The following is an 11,583-nucleotide window of genomic DNA, read 5'->3' as shown; positions in this document are numbered from 1 at the left end:
GAAAAACCAATTTGTCCAAATAAGTTGTGGTTAAACAGGATCAGCCTATAGCCCCTTAGAACCTCGACACGATCCTTTTCACTCGCTTCTCTGCAAAGGAGAATTTCTGAGGATACATTACTGCCCGTCCAAGCGAACTTATGCCGATACTAACCTAAGCGATTGACAAACGGATAGTGGCATATTAGCTATCGCAAAAAAAAAACGCTAGGCTAAAGCCTGTTCGAATCTCAGCTAAGTGCTGTTCACTCATATCTCTGAAAAGCTCAAATTGGATGCATACAACACCGCCTCAGCAAACGCATTTGCACTCAGGTAACCTTACACGACTGAAGAGCCAATTTGCCCAAATGAGTTGTGGTTAAAAGCAACAGCCTATAGCCCATTAGCCCCTCGACAAGATCGTTGTCACTCCCTTCTCTAAAAACCTGAATTTCTAAGGTTACATTACGCCCCATGCAAGTGAATATACGCTGACACTAACCTAAACGATTGACAAACGAACAGGCGCATATTAGCTATCGCAGAACAAAAAAAATGCTTGGCTATAGCCTGTTCGAATCTCAACTCATTGCTGTTCACTCATATCTCTGAAAAGCTCAAATTGGACGCAAGCAACACCACCTCAGCAAACGCATTTGCACTCAGGCTAACTTACATGACTGAAAAAACAATTTGTCCAAATGAGTTGTGGTTAAAAGCATCAGCCTATAGCCCATTAGAACCTCGACACGATCCTTTTCACTCGCTTCTCTGCAAAGCAGAATTTCTAAGGATACCTTACGCCCCGTGCAAATGAACATATGCTGACACTAACCTAAACGATTGACAAACGAATACGCGGATATTAGCTATCGCAAAAGAAAACACGCTAGGCAATAGTCCATTTGAATCTCAATGCACTGCTGTTCACTCATATCTCTCAAAAGCTCAAAGTGGATGCATACAACACCACCTCAGCAAACGCATTTGCACTCAGGCTAACTTACATGACTGAAAAACCAATTTGTCCAAATACGTTCGGGTTAAAAGCATCAGCCTATAGCCCATTAGAACCTCGACACGATCCTTTTCTCTCGTTTCTCTGCAAAGCTCAATTTCTAAAGATACATTACTCCCCGTTCAAGAGGACATATGCTGACACTAACCAAAACGATTGACAAAGAAATAGGCGCATATTAGCTATCGCAAAAAAAAACGCTAGGCTATAGCCTGTTCGAATCGCAGCTCAGTGCTGTTCACTCATATCTCTGAAAAGCTCAAATCGGACGCATACAACACCACATCAGCAAACGCATTTGCACTCAGACTAACCTACATCACTGAAAAACCAATTTGTCAAAAAAAGTTGTGCTTAAAATCATCAGCCAATATCCCATTAGAACACCAACACGATCCTTTTCACTCGCTCCTCTGCAAAGCTGAATTTCTAAGAATACATGACGCCACGTGCAAATGAACATATGCTGACACTAACCTAAACGATTGACAAACGAATAGGCGGATATTAGCTATCGCAAAAAAAACTCGCTAGGCAATAGTCCATTCGAATCTCAGCGCACTGCTGTTCACTCATATCTCTGAAAAGCTCAAATTGGATGCATAACACACTGCCTCAGCAAACGGATTTACACTCAGGGTAATTTACATAAATTAAAAACCAATTTGCCCAAATGAGTTGTGGTGTAAAGGATCAGCCTATAGCCCCTTAGAACCTCGACACGATCCTTTTCTCTCGTTTCTCTGCAAAGCTGAATTTCTAAGGATACATTACGCCCAGTGCAAGTGAACATATGCTGACACTAACCCAAACGATTGACAAGCGAACAGGCGCATATTACCTATCGCAAAAGAAACGCTAGGCTATAGCCTGTTCGAATCTCAACTCATTGCTGTTCACTCATATCTCAGAAAAGCTCAAATTGGATGCATACAACACTGCCTGAGCAAACGCGTTTACACTCAGCTAATTTACATAACTGAAAAACCAATTTGCCCAAATGAGTTGTGTTTAAAGGGATCAGCCTTTAGCCCATTAGAACCTAGCCACGATCCTTTTCACTCGCTTCTCTGCAAAGCTGAATTTCTAAGGATACATTACGCCCCGTGTAAGTGAACATATGCTGACACTAACCTAAACGATTGACAAACGAATATACACATATTCGACATCGCATAAAAAAAATCGCTAGGCTATAGCCTGTTCGAATCTCAACTCATTGCTGTTCACTCATATCCCTGAAAAGCACAAATTGGATGCATACAACACCGCCTCAGGAAACGCATTTGCACTCAGGCAAACTTACCTGACTGAAAAACCAGTTTGTCCAAATGAGTTGTGGTTAAACGTATCAGCCTATAGCCCAGTAGAACCTCGACATGATCCTTTTCACTCGCTTCACTGCAAAGCTGAATGTCTAAGGATACCTTACGCCCCATGCAAGTGAACATATGCTGACACTAACCTAAACGATTGACAAACGAATAGGCGCATATTAGCTATCGCAAAAAAAAACGCGAGGCTAAACCCTGTTCTAATCTCAACTCATTACTGTTCACTCATACCTATGAAAAGCTCAAATCGCATGCATACAACCCCGCCTCAGCAAACGCATTTGCACTCAGCCTAACTTACATGACTGAAAAACCAATATGTACAAATGAGTTGTGGTTTAAAGCAACAGCGTATAGCCCATTAGAACCTCGACACGACCCTTTTCACTCGCTTCTCTGCAAAGCTGAATTTCTAAGGATACATTACGCCCCGTGCAAGTAAACTTATGCTAATACTAACCTAAACGTTTGACAAACGAATAGGCACATATTAGCTATCGCACAAAAAGGAAAAACGCTAGGCTATAGCCTGTTCGAATCTCAACTCATTGCTGTTCACTCATATCTCTGAAAAGCTCAAATCGCATGCATACAACACCGCCTCAGCAAACGCATTTGCACTCAGGCTAACTTACATGACTGAAAAACCAATTTGTCCAAATGAGTTGTGGTTTAAAGCAACAGCCTATAGCCCATTAGAACCTCGTCACGATCCTTTTCACTCGCTTCTCTGCAAAGCTGAATTTCTAAGGATACATTACGCCCCATGCAAGTGAACTTATGCTGATACTAACCTCAACGATTGACAAACGAATAGGCACATATCTATCGCACAAAAAGGAAAAACGCTAAGCTATAGCTTGTCCGAATCTAAACTCATTGCTGTTCACTGACATCTCTGAAAAGCTCAAATTGGATGCATACAACACCGCCTCAGCAAACGCATTTGCGCTCAGGCAAACTTACATGACTGAAAAACCAATTTGTCCAAATGAGTTGTGGTTAAAAGCATCAACCTATAGCCCATTAGAACCTCGACATGATCCTTTTCACTCGCTTCTCTGCAAAGCTGAATTTCTAAGGATACATTACGCCGCGTGCAAGTGAACCTATGCTGATACTAACCTGAACGATTGACAAATGAATAGGCACATATTAGCTATCGCACAAAAAGGAAAAACGCTAGGCTTTAGCCTGTTCGAAACTCAACTCATTGCTGTTCACTCATATCTCTGAAACGCTCAAATCGCATGCATACAACACCGCCTCAGCAAACGCATTTTCACTCAGGCTAACTTACATGACTGAAAAACAAGTTTGTCAATATGTTGTGGTTAAAAGCATCAGCCTATAGCCCATTAGAACCTCGACACGATCCTTTTCACTCGCTTCTTTGCAAAGCTGAATTTCTAAGGATACCTTACGCCCCGTGCAAGTGAACATATGCTGATACTAACCTAAACGATTGACCAACGAATAGGCACATATTAGCTATTGCACAAAAAGCAAAAACGCTCGGCTATAGCCTGTTCGAAAGTCAACTCATTGCTGTTCACAGATATCTCTGAAAAGCTGAAATTGCATGCATACAACACTGCCTCAGAAAACGCATTTTCACTAAGCTAATTTACATGACTGAAAAACCAATTTGCCCAAATGAGTTGTGTTTAAAGGGATCAGCCTTTAGCCCATTAGAACCTCGACACGATCCTTTTCACTCGCTTCTCTGCAACGCTGAATTTCTAAGGATACATTACGCCCCGTGTAAGTGAACATATGCTGACACTAACCTAAACGATTGACAAACTGATATGCACATATTCGACATCGCATAAAAAAACATCGCTTGGCTATAGCCTGTTCGAATCTCAACTCATTACTGTTCACTCATACCTCTGAAAAGCTCAAATCGCATGCATACAACCCCGCCTCAGCAAACGCATTTGCACTCAGCCTAACTTACATGACTGAAAAACCAATATGTCCAAATGAGTTGTGGTTTAAAGCAACAACGTATAGCCCATTAGAACCTCGACACGATCCTTTTCACTCGCTTCTCTGCAAAGCTGAATTTCTAAGGATACATTACACCCCGTGCAAGTGAACATATGCTGACGCTAACGTAAACGATTGACAAACGAATATGCACATATTAGATATCGCAAAGAAATCGCTACGCCATAGCCTGTTCGAATTTCAACTCATTGCTGTTCACTCATATCTCAGCAAAGCTCAAATTGGATGCATACAACACTGCCTGAGGAAACGCAATTACACTCACGCTAACTTACATGATTGAAAAACCTATTTGCCCAAATGAGTTGCGGCTAAAAATACCAGCCTATCGCCCATTAGAACCTCGACGCGATTGCGTTCCCTCGCTTCTCTGCAAAGCTGAATTTCTAAGGATACATTACGCACCGTTCAAGTGAACATATGCTGACACTAATGTAAACGATTGACAAATGAATATGCACATATTAGATATCGTAAAAAAAACCGCTAGGCTATAGCCTGTTCGAATCTCAACTCATTGCTGTTCACTCATATCTCTGAAAAGCTCAGTTTGGATGCATAGAACAATGCCTCAGCTAGCGCAATTACATTCACGCTAACTTACATGATTGAAAAACCAATTTGACCAAATGAGTCGTTGTGGTTAAAAACACAAAGCTGTAACCCATTAGAACCTCGACGCGCTCCTGTTCCCTCACTTCTGTGAAAAGCTGAATTTCCAAGCATACATTGTGCAACGTGCAAATGAACCTGTGGGGGCACTAACCTAAACGATTGATAAACGAACATGCACATATTAGTTATCGCGCAAAAAAAAGCATCGAGCTATAGCCTAATCGTATCTCAACACTGTTCACTCTATTCGAAAAGCTCAAATTGGACGCATACAACACTGCCTCGGCACACGCAATTACACTCACGCTAACTTACATGATTGAAAAACCTATTTGCCCAAATGAGTTGCGGCTAAAAATACCAGCCTATAGCCCATTAGAACCTCGACGCGATTGCGTTCCCTCGCTTCTCTGAAAAGCTGAATTTCTAAGGATACATTACGCCCCGTGCAAGTGAACACATGCTGGTACTAGCATAAACGATTGATTAATGAATATGCTCATATTAGTTACCGCGCAAAAGAACGGCAGGCTACAGCCTGATCGAATCCCAACGCATTGCTTTTCACTAATATATCTGAAAAGCTGAAATCGGATGCATACAACACTGCCTCAGCAAACGCAAAACACTCACGCTAACGTCCATTATTGAAAAACCAATTTGGCCAAATCAGTTGTTGTGGTTCAAAACATCAGCCTTTAACCCATTAGAACTTCGGAATGCTCGTGTTCCTTCACTTTTCTGAGAAGTACAATTTCTACGCACACTTTATACGTCCCCTGCAAATGAACATACGCTGACACTTACCTAAATGATTGATAAACGAATATTTGGATATTAGTTATCACGGAAAAAAAAACGCTAGGCTATTGCCTGTTCGAATCTCATGGCACTGCTGTTGGCTATCTCTTAAAGGCTCAAATGGGACGTATACAACACTGCCTCCGCGAACGCAATTACACTCACGCTAAGTTACACGACTGAAAAACCAATTTGCCCAAATGAGTTCTGGTTAAAAATGTCAACATATAGCCCATTAGAACCCCGACGTGCTCCTGTTCCCTCAATTCTCTGAAAAGCGAAATTTCTGCGCATACTTTACGCCCCCTGCAATTGAACATATGCTGACGATAACTTGAGCGATTGATAAATGAATCTGGACAAATTAGTTCGAAATACTCGTAAGGATTGCGCTTACCTGGTAGGCTAGGAAGTGGAACTTTGCCCGAGGTTAGGTCCCGTGCTCTCTGAACCGAAAGCACGGGGAGGTCCTACGTTAATGAGCAGCGAGAATTGATCGATAAATTTTTTCTTGTCTTCACAAAAGTGGGGCGAGTTGCGTTCATGCGTTAAAGGCTAAAATTATTCAGGAAAACATGTGACCACTCACTTGCGCAAGCACATGCACTGTTATTGGCAAAATGGCAGCCAATGCGAAATGAACCCGCGATATCGAGTCAAACTACATCTCCCGTTATTGCAATGAAGACAATCTTTAAATACAAAGTAATGGGTGATACTAAACAGCGAGTAAAAAACGAAGTATACACAGGCGCTAAATTTGCTTATGTTTACTCGCCCAGCTTTTGTTTTGTGCTTTTCACAATGAAATTGTGCTTGAAGAAAAGTTTGGCCTGTTGTGATTCCGTAACGCACGCGTGGTCTTCCCATCAGAAGCCTCGGCGGCGACAAGAGCTCCCACCGTGTTAGCGGGGCGTGCATCGAAATACCAGCTCGATAGGTGAGCTTGTCAGTGGATCCGCAGAGTGGGCATCAAGACAACAGGCTGCTGGAAAATCTGGTCAGCAAGACAGCACGGCGCTTCCAGACCCCATCGTACTGGACGGGTTGATTACCAGGTTCGCAGGGCAGGCTGCAACACACCAGGCTGCTATAACTTCAGCTTCAACATCAAGGTAGCTTAACGAAACATTTCATATGCGGTCTACAAATTCCATACTGCAAATATGAGGGCCTAATTTTTGCAAATGGTCTCTACTAATTCACATTTGAATCACTGCAGTATCAGCATAAAATGTGACTAGAAAATACCCGATCGGAATGCCTTTTACGGGTATGAATCCTCAATGCCTTAAGGGTGCGACTTCATGAATTATTCATGCAATCTAATAGCTCTGTAGCCAGTCTTTAAGCATGTACTAGCAGTCTCGAGTGTACGTTCTGGAACCACCTTTACACATTTACATGCAGGTGCATTACATGCATTTACGTTATAAAGCAGATTTACAAATGCAGGTGAACTTGGCAACGGAACAATAAGTCGCGATAGTTTCGGAATTGTTGATGCTTCAATTTACGCTTATGGTACCTCCACTTGTGCTTTGTGGTGCTCAGTACTTGCAAAATATCTCGAAGCCCAGCGTAGGACCGGAAATGTTTACCTCACAAAAGAAAAGTAGTTTACAGCGTGATTTCTTTACTAATTCCTACACAAATATCCTTATGAGATGCACAACCCTCATAAATTCTGTAACAGTGATTCTGTAAGAATTAAAAGCGTTGCAATCTTTTCCTGCCACAGCTAGCCCAAAATGAACGAAAGGAAACTGCATATTCACGTGTAGGGACCATGAGCACAGAAGAGACAGACATGTTACACAAATTGCAATAGTTACGCAAGTTTTTCACATTGGTTGCATGAAGATGATGAGGAAGCAATAAGAAATCCTTATCAGTTTGAGCGCAAGAGTGGGTTTGAAGATTAATAATAGGAAGGGAAAGGTAATGTTAAAAAGCCTGGCAAAGAAACAAGAATTTATGATCGCCAAACAGCCTGTAGAGTTTGTGAATGAGTACGTTTATCTAGGTCAATTACTCACAGGTGACCCTGACCACGAGACGAAAACTTACACAAGAATAAAAATGTGTTGGAGTGCATACAGTACACATTATCCAATAGTGAAAAAGAGCCTATCCCTGTAGTTCAAAAGTGTATAATCATTGAATTGTATCGGCGCCAATATACGTGTTAGAAACTTGGAGGTAAACAAAGAACCTCGAGAACAAGTTAAGGACCATGCGAAGCGATCGAACGGAAAATGTTAGGCGTAACGTTAAGACACAGGATGAAAGCGGTGCGAATCAGAGAGCAAAATGGGATAGCCTACACTCTAGTTGACATGAAGAAAAAAAATGGATTTAAACAGGCCATGCAATGCGTGGGGTTGATAACCGGTGAACCACTGCAGTTAGAGAATGGGTGCCAAGGGAATGGAAGCGAAGTCGAGAACAGCAAAAAATTAGGTGGGCTAGTGACATTAGGAAATTCGCATGCGCAAGTTGGAATTAGCTAGCGTAATACAGGGCGAATATGATATCGTTGGCAGAGGCCTTCGCCCTGCCCAGTGAACATAAAACAAGTGACAATGTGTTAGTAGCTCAGCATGTACGGTTGAACCTCAATAAAATGAATAACGGTATAAGGAATTTGTAAAACTGTTATAGCGAAACGAGATATTAAGAAATAATGGATGTGACGAACTCAGTGAAATTCCCCTTGAAGTCCCCTACAGATTCATAGCGCGGTACATGTAATAATAATATGACGAAGTAATGAATATGAAAAAGTAATCCTAGTTCCCCCTCCAACTTTGCTATGACAGGGTTTTATTTTATTGAATATGACGAAGCAAGCCTAAAATTCACTAATAATGTTTGTTAATATTTGCATATGTGCTATAGCATGCATGCTAATATTTATATAGGCCTTGATTTTTAGCCCATTTAAAGGGATTATTTTTGGTTTACAACATGTTTTTGATTGTTTTATTGGAATCCTTGCACTAAAACAACGCAATAATGTAGGTGGCCAAAGTAATGACTGATACAACTTCGTAGCACAGTATGAACACGTCTACAATTATCGTGGTCATATATTACCGCCGAATCTCGTCATAACAAAGCACCACCCGATAACACAATGCATTCGTTATAAGCGTACACGTCGATAATGTTGAAGAAACTTCGAAATTTTTTCCCTACTTCGTTATATCCAATAATTTGTTTATCTGATGATTCATTATATATCTTTGCACTTAGACAGGCAGTGCCAGAAGGTTCCACCCTTCTGGATATCCTGGCCAACAGGCACCCAAAGTGGTGTAGCCGGCTGCGCGGCGACATGATGTGCAGTGGAATGTTCATTCCACCGGAAAGACTGGAGCACTATGTCGCCAAAGTTGCACGCCTTATACCTGCGACCTGACATGAGCGTGCGGCAATGGCTGCTGTTCACCTCGCTGCTCCAGGAGCCAGGTGTGCCTGGGAGAGACACCAAGGCGATAGTGAGAACTGCATCCTTCGCGTCGTCATGAGCTTATCGATTCGTTGACCGCGCAAAACACTTACGGTCACGTTACAGCGCAGTCAACAGCAATTTCGCGCCCTTCATTATTTTTATATGAAAAGATTTCTTAACAAAACGTCGTGTTGTGCATTCAAAGCACAGAAGTATCTGGAACGCTAGCGCATTTCTCCGCAAAGTTCGGGAATTCATATCTGGAAACTGTTCTCATCCTGATAATTCGCTCCAAGTGGATCCTCCTCGCGAACTCCATGGCTAGAATTTGTTAATTGCAATTTGGGTCATAAGGTCATAAGGTATTTACTTAGAAATTTAATTAGTGAATTTGGTCAATTAGATGATTATGCATTTCATTGTTTTGCTCAAGGCGATCAAGTGTCCGCCGCTTCGAGTAGACCACCTCATGAACCAGAATTGCGCCATCTTCCACAGGTAAATTTCAAAAATGATTAAAAGCGTTCGCTGAAACACACTGTATACATTGCGCGCAGTTTTACAACTGGTACTAATTGAATAATGTAGCTCAGTGACGCAAGCAGCCATCAATATTAAGAAGGGTAATACGTGCTTTCGTAGTTTGCATCTAGCCAACGGACTCAAAAAAAGTTTTACATCACTACTTTCTCTCTTTCTTACTGCAGTGTCCAACTGATCGACGGGTCGCATGGTGTACCATGGAAAGCGACGTGACTTGCTTCCGCATTTTTCCTGCATGGACTTTCATTGTGCGCCTTTCAAGAACCCCTACGGATTACGTACCGTACGCCTACGTTGCTTCCCGCTTTTAAAGAATAACCCTCTGAAAGCTAGCACCACTGCAAGTTAATGGGGCATCATGTCTCAAGGAATCGTTGCACGAGCTTTGAAATAAGCACGGTGAGCGCTTCCTATCGTTCGGGGAGAATCATAACACCAGTGTTGATCTTTCTCATTGGCTATTTTGCTTGTATTTGAGCTTCACTAGGCGTGTGCGAGTAGTAATTCTCAAAACCAAATCAAATGCCAATCGAATAGTGTCAGAAGCAGAACAACTTGACTATAGAATAATTTTCGAATAGTTCTGAAACCAGGAACCTCCACTCGCACCATTAATATGTTATTTTTTTAATTATACGGTTTTACGTGCCAAAAGCACTTTCTGATTGTCAGGCACGCCGTAGTGGAGGACTCCGGAAACTTTGGCCACCCGGGTGTTCTTTAACGTGCACCTAAATCTAAGTACACGGGTGTTTTCGCATTTCACCCCCATTGAAATGCGGTCGCCGTGGCTGGGATTCCATCCCGCGACCTCGTGCTCAGCAGCACAACACCATAGCCACTGAGCAACCACGGCGGTTCACCATCAATATAAAGCAGTCTTCACATCCAAATATGTTCACAAAATTACTAAATTGTCATTAAATTGCACGTTTTGAAGAGCAGCTTATTAATAGCACAAATTAAACAATATGCAAATAAGCAGTTTACTCGCAAGCTCGATAATAATTGATGAGTGCGAATGATGGCATTCTAGAAAAAGAATAGAAGGAAAGCGGGAAGGAAGGGCATGGCACATTAAAGAGGCTGAAGTAAAGAAATGATAAGTAACGGTCTTTGCAGTGTACCTTGTACACCGCAGTCGAACTGGTGACAATGGGCTGCTCGAGTGCAGAGCTTGTGAAATAATCTTACAGGCAATTTTACCTTGCAGAGCGAAAGGCATTGGAAAGACTGCCACGGAAGTCTCGTATTCGATGACCTCACCTTGCTGCTCTGGCTGGTACAGTTGGCCACAGTGCTGCCTCCCACGCTTGACCTGGTGACGAAGCACTAAACTCTGGCGTCGTCCTTGTCCGACAGATGCGTGCTCGACACGATCGGGTCCAGCTCGTGCCGGCCGTTCACGGCAGTCATGAAATAAAAAAAACAAAACAAAACGTGATTTGCGCATGTGGCAGGAACGGCGAAGAAAAAAGTGATAATAAGAGACACTGGGTTGCTACTCTGGATTCCATGAAACTCCGAAATATTTCTGCTTTTTCTTTCTCGGCCAATCGCAGAGGGCGCAGTTCCCCTATGAGCCAATCGCACAAGGAAAAATGGCGAATGTGGTACCATAGCGTATCTTCTGAATGGCCAGAACATCTCTAGCTTGTCTTCATACGGGACTCGGCCATTGCATAAACCAATGTCAAAAGCACAGTCCTGGGCATGAAAATAAGTCTAAGACGTGGTGCCGTACGGCATTTCATACGCGACCGAGAAAAACATCGCCACATTTATTGGTGTCTCCTGCGTGATTGCTCGCGTAAAGA

The 11,583-nt window shown here is 42.4% G+C and overlaps 1 long non-coding RNA gene across 1 annotated transcript; it reads right to left on the bottom strand.

The window, feature by feature from the left end:
* Window positions 1–6,610: 6,610 nt before the first annotated feature.
* On the bottom strand, window positions 6,611–11,210 carry LOC139053067 (uncharacterized). The gene is made up of 3 exons (XR_011510196.1): window positions 11,033–11,210; window positions 9,180–9,246; window positions 6,611–6,838 (listed from the first exon to the last, which is right to left on the bottom strand). It is a non-coding gene; the product is annotated as an uncharacterized lncRNA (long non-coding RNA).
* Window positions 11,211–11,583: the final 373 nt, after the last annotated feature.

This window comes from Dermacentor albipictus, unplaced genomic scaffold (assembly GCF_038994185.2).
Source record: "Dermacentor albipictus isolate Rhodes 1998 colony unplaced genomic scaffold, USDA_Dalb.pri_finalv2 scaffold_64, whole genome shotgun sequence".
NCBI classification, from domain to species: Eukaryota; Metazoa; Arthropoda; class Arachnida; order Ixodida; family Ixodidae; genus Dermacentor; species Dermacentor albipictus.
This window is presented reverse-complemented; position numbering and strand designations above follow the sequence as displayed.